The sequence below is a fragment of the Humulus lupulus genome, chromosome 2, assembly GCF_963169125.1.
Source record: "Humulus lupulus chromosome 2, drHumLupu1.1, whole genome shotgun sequence".
Lineage (NCBI taxonomy): Eukaryota > Viridiplantae > Streptophyta > Magnoliopsida > Rosales > Cannabaceae > Humulus > Humulus lupulus.
Genome location: NC_084794.1, coordinates 90597531 through 90609115, shown reverse-complemented (window position 1 = coordinate 90609115; position 11585 = coordinate 90597531).

The window sequence follows — 11585 nt, the reverse complement described above, 5'->3', positions numbered from 1 at the left end:
GCAAAACTATTGTAAGAGGTTTGGAAATACCTTGGTGAAAAATTCCCGGCTGTAAGGGTTAGTCAAGCCCGCTAACTTGGCTCGATAGTTGAACTCAAAGCTAGGTCCATAGCTTTGAAGACCAAGGACGTAGGTGGCTTAGTTCTACCGAACCTTGTAAAATTCGAGAGTTTGCAATTTCTTAACCTTCAACTCTTTACATTACAAGTTTGATTATTTGCTATATCTATTTGATTGCCATATTATTTGCTTTTACTTGATAAATTTGATTTATTGCATAATTTGGCATATTAAGTTCTAAATTTCCGAAATTAGTTTAAATTTCCAATTCACCCCCCCCCCCCCCCCCCTCTTGGAAACATATCTTGGGTTAACAGAAGTTGCCTTTCTCCTACCTCGTCCCAATGAAACGGTGATCGGCACCTTCTTCCATATAGCAACTCATAAGGTGCCATCCCAATCGTTGACTGGTAGCTATTGTTGTAGGAGAACTCTATCAGCGGCAAGTACTTATTCCATGATCCTCCGAAATCAAGTACACATGCGCGTAGCATATCTTCTAAAATCTGAATCGTACGCTCGGACTGTCCGTCTGTCTGAGGATGAAAAGTTGTACTAAGACTTAACTTAGTACCCATAGCTCGCTGTAAACTTCCCCAAAATCTCGATGTAAACACCGATCCTCTATCTGACACTATTGTCTTGGGGATTCCATGCAACCGTACTATCTCTTGGACGTAGATGTCTGCATATTGGTCTGCCGTATATGAAGTCTTAACAGGCAGGAATGAGCCGACTTGGTTAGTCTATCTATTACTATCCAAGCGGAATCATGCTGCTTATTTATCCTTGGCAAACCTGTCACGAAATCCATAGCTATATCATCCCACTTCCATTCTGGTATGCTAAGCGGTTGCAATAAGCCCGCAGGCCGCTGATGCTCTGCTTTCACTTGCTGGCATATAAGACACTTGGACACAAACTCTGCTATGTCCTTGTTCATCCCTGGCCACGAATAGATTGCCTTGATGTCCTGAGTCATCTTGGTAGACCCTGGATGAACTGAGTACGGGGTACTGTGTGCTTCTTCTAGAATCGTCTTCTTAATACTTTGATCATTCGGCACGCATACCCGATCCTTATATCTCAATAAACCTTGACTAGATATTGAGAAATCTGTGGCCTTGCCTTCTCTGACTGCATCCATATGTGCTGCTAGTGTGTCATCATGTCTCTGACCAATCCGTATGTCTTCTAGCAGATTTGACTGGATAGACAAGTTAGCCAGCTTGCCTACAACTACTTCTATTCCGGCACTGATCAGCTCCTGCTGTAGCAACTTTTCTATTCCGGCTAAAGCTGCTAAATTTCCATAATTTTTCCTACTAAGCGCATCGGCAACTACGTTCGCCTTCCCCGGGTGGTATAGGATTTCGCAGTCGTAATCCTTCACTAATTCTAACCACCTGTGCTGCCTCATGTTGAGTTCCTTCTGAGTAAATAAGTATTTTAAACTCTTGTGGTCCGTATAAATCTCGCACCGTTCTCCGTAAAGATAATGGCGCCAGATTTTTAATGCAAAGACCACCGCTGCCAACTCCATATCGTGAGTTGGATAGCGTTGCTCATACTCCTTCAATTGTCGTGAGGCGTAGGCTATCACTTTGTCATTTTGCATCAGCACGCAACCTAATCCTTGCTTCGATGCATCGCAGTAGACTATGAACTTATCGTTGGGTGTCGGTACACAGAGTACAGGTGCTGAGCAAAGCTTATCTTTAAGCAACTGGAAGTTTTCTTCACACTTATCATTCCAGTTAAATCTTTATTGTTTCCGGGTCAGGTTGGTGAGTAGAGTGGCTATCTTAGAAAAGCCCTCTACGAACTTCCTATAATAACCTGCTAACCCTAGAAAGCTTCTTACTTCAGATGCGTTCTTTGGTCTGGGCCAATCCTTAACGGCCTCTATCTTTGATGGATCTACTGCAACTCCGTCTTTTGATATAATGTGCCCGAGGAACGCCACTTGCGAAAGCCAAAATTTGCATTTCTTGAACTTTGCGTAGAGTTGATGCTCCTTCAATCGCGTCAAAATCAACCTCAAATGTTCCTCGTGCTCTACTTCATCCTTAGAGTATACTAAGATATCGTCGATGAACACAACGATGAATTTATCTAAGTAATCTTTGAAGACCCTATTCATTAAGTCCATAAACGCGACTAGTGCATTAGTAAGACCAAAGGACATAACCAGGAACTCGTCATGTCCATAACGAGTTCTAAAGGTTGTCTTAGGAATATCTTCTCCCTTTACCTTAAGCTGACGATACCCGGACCGTAAATCAATCTTTGAAAATACAGTTGCACCTCGGAGTTGATCAAACAAATCGTCGATCCGGGGTAACGGGTATTTGTTCTTAATCATTACCTTGTTCAGCTCGCGATAGTCTATACACATCCGCATACTTCCGTCCTTCTTCTTCACGAATAGCACCGGAGCTCCCCATGGTGAATGGCTCGGCCTAATAAAACCCAAGTCCAGGAGTTCTTGTAGCTGCGTCTTTAACTCCTTAAGTTTCGTAGGTGCCATCCGATATGGTGCCTTAGAGATAGGCTCGGTGCCCGGCACTAATTCTATCGTGAAGTCAATCTCCCGAGTTGGCGGAAACCCTGGCAAGTCGTTGGGAAATACCTCTGGGAATTCTCGTACAATACGGACATCTCCAACCTTAAGTGGTGTCTCTTTTTCCATGTTTGTGATGCTGGCTAAGAACGCTTGACATCCTCTTTCCATCATACTTTGAGCTTTGAGAGATGATACTAACGGGGTACGAAATCTTGAAGCTTGTCTCATGAAGCATAGTTTCTAGTCGTCAGGAGTCTCAAACATCACCTTTTTGCGTTTACAGCGATGGTTGCGCCATGCCGTGCTAGCCAATCCATGCCTAGTATCACATCAAAGTCCTTGATCACCAGTTCTATCAGATCTCCTTCTAGTTCTATGTCCTCAATCTTGATTGGTATGCCTCGTATTATCCGTGATGATAGAACTACTTTGCCCGAAGGCAACTCGGTTACAAACCTAGTTCTAAATCTTTCACAAGGTTTGTCTATTTTTTCTATCATTCCTAACGAGATATACGAATGAGTGGCTCCTGAATCAAATAATACAGAGCATAAGTTATTGAGGATAGAAACCTGACCTGTGACCACCTTATTGCTAGCATCAGCCTCTCCTTGGGTTAAGGCAAAAACCCTAGCAGGAACCATCTTGTCGTCCTTCTTTCCTTCTGGCTTGCGCTGAGGACAATCTCTTTTTCGGTGTCCTTCCTGACCACAGTTAAAACATTCCTTGGTGTTTGCGCGGCATTCTCCAGGGTGTTTCTTCTGACACTTAGCACATGGCGGGTATTCCACGTAACCCGGCCTATTTCCCCCATTATTTGTCCGTGCCCTCTTATTGCTGTCAGATTGCTTGTTGTCAGGATGCTTTCTCTTCTGACCATTACCGTTGTTGCCTGACTGATTGTTGCCATTGTTGTTCCGACTGGTCTGAGGTTGACTCTGCTGTAGGTTCAGGCTTATTGGCTTCCTCTTTGCTTACATTAGCCTGCAACCTCTCTACTTCTATTGCCGTCTCAAGAACGTCGGCATATGTAGTATTTCCTGAGTTTGCTAGCTTAACCCCCATCTTGATCTTCGGTCGAAGTCCTCTAACAAACTTGTTTACCCTCAGAAAATCGGTTGGAACCATCTCAGATGCGAACTTAGCTAAACGGTCGAACTGATGAGCATACTCTGCCACTGATAAACTACCCTGCTTCAAGTTGGAAAACTCCTCAACTCTTGAAGCGAGTACAGCCGAATTGTAGTACTTCTTGTGGAACAGCTCCACGAATCGAGTCCATGTCATGCTGGCAGCATCATGTGATTGCTGGACCAAGTCCCACCATATCCTGGCATCATTTTTGAGCAATGAGAAGACGCAGGATATATGGTCCGCATTACTGAGATTCATGTGTGTCAGAATTGGCTCCACATTCCTTAGCCACTCTTCTGCCTCAAAGGGGTCTGTAGTCCCTTTGAAGTTTGAAGCGTGCTGCTTGCGGAACCTCTCATACACTGGCTCCATGTGTTGTACTGGATACGGCGCGTAGTTCGCCATTGGCCATCCCCCATATGGACCAACTTGTTGGGGTGCTGAGGCCATTTGCTATTGCTGCGGCTGCGGTGGAGGCGGAGGCTGAGTCTGGGGCTGAGCCTGTTGTCGTTGTTGCTGCAAAAGTTCCTCGACTTGTTGTCACAGTCTGGCAATCTCCGCAGTGTTGTCAGCTGGCGGTGCCGGCGCGTTGCGGCTAGCACTAGCACGCACTCCCCTTCTGTGAACTGGAGGGGCTTCATTGCTCGCTGGAATAGCGTTGGAGGCGTTTCCGTTGGTGCATGCAGATCTTCGGAGCGACATCGTAGCAGAGTTCTAACAGTTGAAAGAAACATGTTAGAACTTTACCTAATAGGCTCTAAGGCAAAAACTTATTCTAAAACAAACATATCTCGGACCTATTTATTATGACTTCTTATGAAAATTATATAAGTCTTCTTTATTTATTAGAGTGGGTTTCTATACTTAAAAAAAAGCCATCTTTATTTTCTAAGTCTGTTTCTAATTATCCTATATGACTTAATTCTCAGGCTCGAAACTCATCTTTGTTCCAAAGTTAACTATATTGAGGGAGGGCTGGGATCAGTAAAATCGTTCCCACTACTATGGCCCCCTAACTCTCAATATAGAAACTTGGTTCATTGATTTGTATCCACCCTCACCGAACTTAGTCATTATTTATTTTATTTATTATGATTGCGAAAATAAAATCAAACTCATACATGATAACAAAATAACATGATATTAATTTGGAAAAATAGTTGTTCACTTATTACAACCATAAAACAAAGAAATAAATAAAACAAACAATGAAAAACTAACTATTCTAAAAATCAGGATCTTCTACATCCGATCCTTCATCTAACATATCATCATCTAGTTCTTCATAATCTTCATTATCATGTGCCTCAAAATGTCCTCTAGGAAGGTTTGTAAAAATCCTATGTTTTTGCTCATTTGTAAACTGAAATTCTGATTTTGCAGTGAACCTAACTAAGAGAAAATAATATCGCATTGCCGCTGGCAGTTCATCTTCATCATCCATTGTTTCCCATATCTCTTCTAAGGCTACTATTAGAGGATGAAAATCTCTAAACAGTCTAATTACTAATACATATTATTCCGTTGCTTTCATCATAATTTGCTTAGACTCTTGAAGGTGACCTATCTCTTTGTGGAACAAAAGAAGTCTTCGAGTGATTCTTTCTAGTGCTCCTATGGTGTTTCTTGGTTCCCTTATTCTTTTTAAAGCCTTAATGGCTCGGATATCCTCATTGGTTAATGCTCTGTTCATACTTAACTGAAACATAAATACTAAAAATCATTAGCTATACACATAAGCAAAATATCTATAACTTAAATACTTACTTGGCGGTCAGATTCGGAGCTTTGAGTGTGTGTATCGAGGAAAACTTCATGCGAAGGAACCGTTTGCTCTGATACCAACTGTAATGACCCAACTACTCTAGACTTTTGGATCATTAACGAAAACTATACATAAACAATAATCCTTAATAAAACTTACAAGTGAAATGATCATAACTTTATTAAAAACTTGTAAAAATAAATGTTAAACTTACATAAAACTCAAAATAGAATATGGGATCCCATTGTTTTAAAATCAAAACATAACATAATTATAATTAAAAGGGATTACATAACAAAGTGCGGAAAAAATACACATAAAACCATAAGTAAAGAACTTCCTCCTCGAATCGAACTCTCGGCTCCTTGAATCCATTTCGCCTCAATACACATTCCCAAAGCTACCAAGAACCTTTACCGCCACCAAAGCTATTTTCCTGCACATAAAAAAAAAAACATAAAGGAGTGAGCCTAATGCCCAGCAAGGAAAATCTAACACATAAACCATAGACATAAATTTCATAATGTAACATAAAACATATCATAGCACATATATCACATACATACTATAATGGCCATTATTACTTGGGTTCCCATAAACTAAACAAGTCATATGCCCTTTAGATTAGTGGGGCTTGCTAGCTAAGCAAGTCATATGCCCATAATTTATTGGGGCTTGTTAGTTGTACGGGTCATATGCCCAAGTCTACAAACATACATATTATAACATATTACATAACACATAATCATAAGATAACATTTATCATATAAATCATATCACATAACACATAAATCCTATCCTATTTTCCTTACCAAATTACCGGGATATGAGAACAGGTTTGGGACCTTGGAACACTCCTAAAAACCATTTACAACAGGGTGAGTATATTGAAGAAAAAGGGATGAAAGTGAAGAAAGAGCTATAACATCAAGAATATACTTTCCAAAAACCTTATGCTCAAGAACTTAGATTTCCTATCCAAGAATAAAGAATGAAGTTAGGGGCTGAGTAGAAAACTATAAGAATTTCAAGGAAAACAATACAGAAATGGACTAGAGTTTTGGAATACCTTGATGACTTATATGACCGATCTAAAACTTGAACCGAAATAAGCTATAAACCTTACTTCCCAAGTGTTTGGTAAACTTATAGTGATCAAGCTTATGATCCCCAACCCAAGTGTTTACATTCTCACAAATACCTAGCAACTTGCAGCCTCTGAACTTAGCTTGAAGAATGAATAAATGGTTGGGTACTAGGTCCTATTTATAGAGTTTAAGAGTGAAAAGATCTTCATTTAACTTGAATAAAAATAATGGCTTTTTAAGTGAAAAACATTTGAATTATCGTTCAGCAGAAGCTGAAGACTCGTTCAGAAAGATGCTGGACTTATCAAGAGGTTGAAGATTTGAATGGAGAACATTTTCAAAAAGTTTCAAAATGCCTTGAAGGTGGCGATATATTGCCCCCTGTAGGCGATATATCGCTTGGGCCAATATGCCCGAGGCAAACGTGCGACGTTTTGTGTTTTTCGTATCTTCGTGCTGCGATATATCGCCCCCTATAGCTGCGATATATCGGCATACGCTGAACATTTAAACACGAAATTACACATTTTTAGCTTAATTTGAATTGTAAAGAGCCTTGACTAAGCCCTCTAACGTTTTCAAAGCTGTCGACTGACCCTAGGATATTCAAATTTTACTCTTAATAAACTTATTCCTCAAAAATACTTAATTGTCATTAAACATACATGTGACAAGTGTTGCTTTCTTATTGGGTCTATCTAAATCTTATAATATAATATTTATCACCACCAATATCAGTCATAATAATCAAACCTTAGGTTAAAATTAATATTCTTAAACTATAGGTTAAACTTAGAAAATCTACAAGTGTTACTATGAGTGTCCAAATAAATCCCAGTCTGAACCATAAATCCACAGTCATAAAAATACTATTATTATTACTATAATACTACTATCTAACTAGCTAAGTAAAGTTCTTGAACTCTACATATGTGGTGCACGAAGTGCGCTTGATGAGGATCTCGCGAGGTGCTGGGCCTGGGCACACGAGCGAAGCGCGCAAGACGTTGGCACGAAGCCCTCCTGCGAAGCACGGTCCTGGGGCACGCGAGATGGGGGGCGCATGAGACATTGGTGCGAATCCCTCCTGCGAAGTACAGACCTGGGCACGGGAGATGGGGGCGTGTGAGAAGTTGGTGCGAAGCCCTCTTGCGAGGCACAAGCATGAGGCACACGAGATGGGGGGCGCGCGAGACATTGGCGCGAAGCCCTCCTACGAGGCACGGGCCTGGGCACGCGAGATGGGGGTGTGCAGCTGGTGGCGCGAGGCGCCTGGTGGCATGAGGCACCTAGGTGCGCGTCACCTAGGCACGGGTCTATAGGACCTTTAGTGAGGTGGGTGAGGCAAAGTGTACCTGGGCCTCATATGGGGCGAGACAGGTCAATTTCGCGAAGGCCTCTTATGAGGCACGGGTCTCGTGTGGGCAAGACACGGGGTTACTTGGTTGGCCCGAGGTCACTGAGGGTAAACCTCACTTGTTCTCTCTTGTGTTGACTGTGGCCCTCTCAGGATCATGTCCAATTTTTGGCATTCACAGATGTGTACTATTTTATAATCTTATATATGTATATGCATATAAAAATAATAATAACAATAATATATATATATATGATGGAAGAAATTATATGGTTTTATATATACAAGTAATTGTATATATATATATTATTAACTTAAATATAATTGAAAAAATATCCGTAAAAGTAAATAAAAAAATCGATATTAAAGTTTTATATTAAGTATATAGTATATTTTAATAAAATTACAAAAGTATGGGGAAAAAATTTCATAAAAATGTAAAAATAAATAAATTATGCCATACAAAACTTAAGAGGGAAAAAAAGCCATATTTATCAAAGTTTTACAAAAAAAATCTCATATTTCATGTAATTTCCTCTATTTAAAAAGATAAATTTACATAAATATGAGAAAAATAAACATAGTTTCTGTAACGACCCAAATTCGCTATTAAGGCTTAAGGGCCTTGAGTAGTGTGCCTGGAGGGCATTATGGGATTCTGTGTGTGACTTTAATGAGTTTAATGCATGATTATAATTTAATGCACGTTATATGACTATTTGATTATTAGTGGTGCATGACTATGTGAATTAGTATGCATGTAGACCTGATTGAGCATATTTGTAATTTGGCCATGTTGGGCATGACTGTGTTGATATCTGTGATCTATGACTCGAGACGATCCTAGAATGAGCGGGTTAGCGGAAAAGTCAAAGCGAGAATCTGTACCCGGCTTGGGTTAAGCCTAGGGAGTTTAAATGAGAATTTGGAAATATATTGAGGTTAATCTTGATGATGAGGAATGTATATTTGATGATTAATCAGGTATTGGGTAGCGAGCGGGAATTATTAGGAACACTTGAGGAATTAGTGGGAATTTGGGTAATATGACTAAAATGCCCCTTTATGGACATAAAGGTTTAGAATTAGTATGGGAGGGCATTTTGGTCTTTAGGCTTGTAAGAGTTGAATTAAAGGGGGGCTTTATACTTAGTGGATTTTGTAGAAAAGAGTATAGGCTGAAAAGAAAGAAAGAAGGAAGAGAAAAGAAAAGAGGGAAAACAGAAGGGTTTGGCTTTTAAGAACGGTTTGTGGCTCTCCCAACCATTTTCCTTCATTTTTCTTGGAGTCAAGCTCAGTGGAGAGCTAGGGTAGGCTGAGCATCAAGGATCCTAAGCTAGACTTGAGGATTGGCAAGGGGTTAGCAAGATCACACCAGAAATTTGAGGTAAGTTCTTGGGGATTTCTGTTTTAGGGCTTGACTGGTTTGGATTGTGTTTTTGAGCTAAATGGATGGGGTTTTTGGGGAAAACAGGTCAAGGTTGTGAATGTGCAAGCTAAGGAGGTCTAGGGTTCAATTCAAGGTCGAAATTCCACCCACGGTATGATTTCTAAGACCCTATCTTTGTTGTTTGAGTGAATTTATGGTTTTTGGGTTCATTGTGTTAGATTTTGAGTTTTGGGTTGCTTGAGCTTGGGATTGATTTCTTGGGATGCTTGGGATGAGTGTGTGGTGTGAATATGTGTGTTTTTGGGTTTGGAAAAGGTTTGGGCAAGTTTGGGGTTGAAATGGGAGAAGAAAATCGCAAGAGGCGATTTTTGGTTTTGGTTTGGCTGCAACTAGCGCTACAGCGCTAGTCAGGGGGCGCTGTAGCGCTAGCCCCTGTTCTGGTGGGGTGGTTTTGCTTGTAGCGCTACAACGCCCTCTTTAGAGCGCTGTAGCGCTGCACTGTTCACAGAGGGGATTTTTGGGCTTTTGTGAAGGGATTTTGACCTAGGGTTCGGGGCTCGATTCCGCTACTTTGTTTTGGGGATCTAGGACTCCCCGGGGGCTCGGGATTGGTCCCGAGGCTAGGTTTTGGACTCGAGGTTTGGTAATGACTTTGACTTATGGATTTTGCTTAGGTAAGCGCTAGGGCTCAAGTAGGATCATGCTCAAGGAGTCAGGTTGATCAAGGCTATCGAATTTAAAGGTAAGAAAACCGTAACACCTGGGATTAGGGCATGGGCCCACAGTGTTATTGCAGGGCATGGCCCTAGATTGTTTTACTTGCAAATGTATGACATTGAGTGAATTATTATATGTTTGAATGATTATTTCGAAATGTATTATGCGTGCAATTATAATGAAATGAACGGCTGAGGCTGAGAGCGGCAAAGGCCGGGTACGGCCTTGGGGCCGGAAGTAACACTCAGCACATGGGATGCTATAGCCAGGGTGGGACCCAAGGGATACATGAGTTATCCTTACGGTGAGGACCGAGACCCCAGGCTTTTGTAAGGCCTTTGGGGCGGCATGGCCGTGCTTGTTTAGTCTGATGGTTTTCCTGTTTATCAGTGGATTATGTCAACTATATTATTTGCATATGTTATGTACTATTTGGGTTTTCTTGCTGGGCTTCGGCTCACGGGTGCTCTGTGTGGCAGGTAAAAGCAAGGAGTCAGTCAACCGGCCATGAGTATGGAGAGCGTGGGGGCGGCGCGTACATGTTCGGCCTGCCCGACTGCTTTGGTTGGGGGCATTTTGTAAATGGCTGTATTAATCCATTCTTTTGATAGTTAACCTGGTGTAAATCTATTCTTGAGTTGTAAATATTTTGTAAACCTTATTTTGGGATCCCAGATGTTTGATACTTAACGTTTTCAATGATACTAAATATTTTCAAAGAGTACAGCCTTAAATTCTGGTTTATTCACACTTTTGGTTTTAGAAACCACGTAGAGTCAGTCCAAAAGCACGATCTCTATTTTAAACTTACTATGTAACGACTCTAAGGTAGTAGGGCGTTACAGTTTCTATATTTATGGGAAAAAATAATTATACAAAATATGGTAAGTTTTTTTTTTTTAAAATATGGTAATTTCATAGAATATAAAAAATATAATACCATAATCATAAATACACAAAATTCTCTCTCACTCTCTCCTTTCTCTCCCTCACGACATCTCTCTCTCTTCTCCTTTCTTCCTCTCTCCTCTCCCATTTGGTTCTCTCATCTCAGCCCTTCACCCCTCTTCTTCTTCTTCTTCTTCTTCTTCTTCTTCAGATCTAGCTTTGTTATTTCAAATATGATTTTGCACTTCATATTTAATTTTTTTTTACTTCTAAATCTAACTGTAACCAGTTACAGTCACGATCTGATATGATTTATGGGTTTTTTTTTTCCAGATTCGTTTAAGTAACCGGGTACAATAACGTCTGATTCTTTTTATTCATATCTGATTTTTTTTTTAGATTTAGCTATAACCAGTTACAATAATGATTAATTTAGATTTGTTTGTTTAGATCTGATTTTTTTTTTACACCTGACTAAGTAAACATGTACCATGGCAATTGGTTTTTTTTTTTTAGATCTGAATCTGTAACCAGTTACGATTATAACTAGTTTAGCTTTTTTGTTTGTGATCCTATTGTTTCCATGTCTGGCTAAATAACGGTTACCATCGCAACTAGCT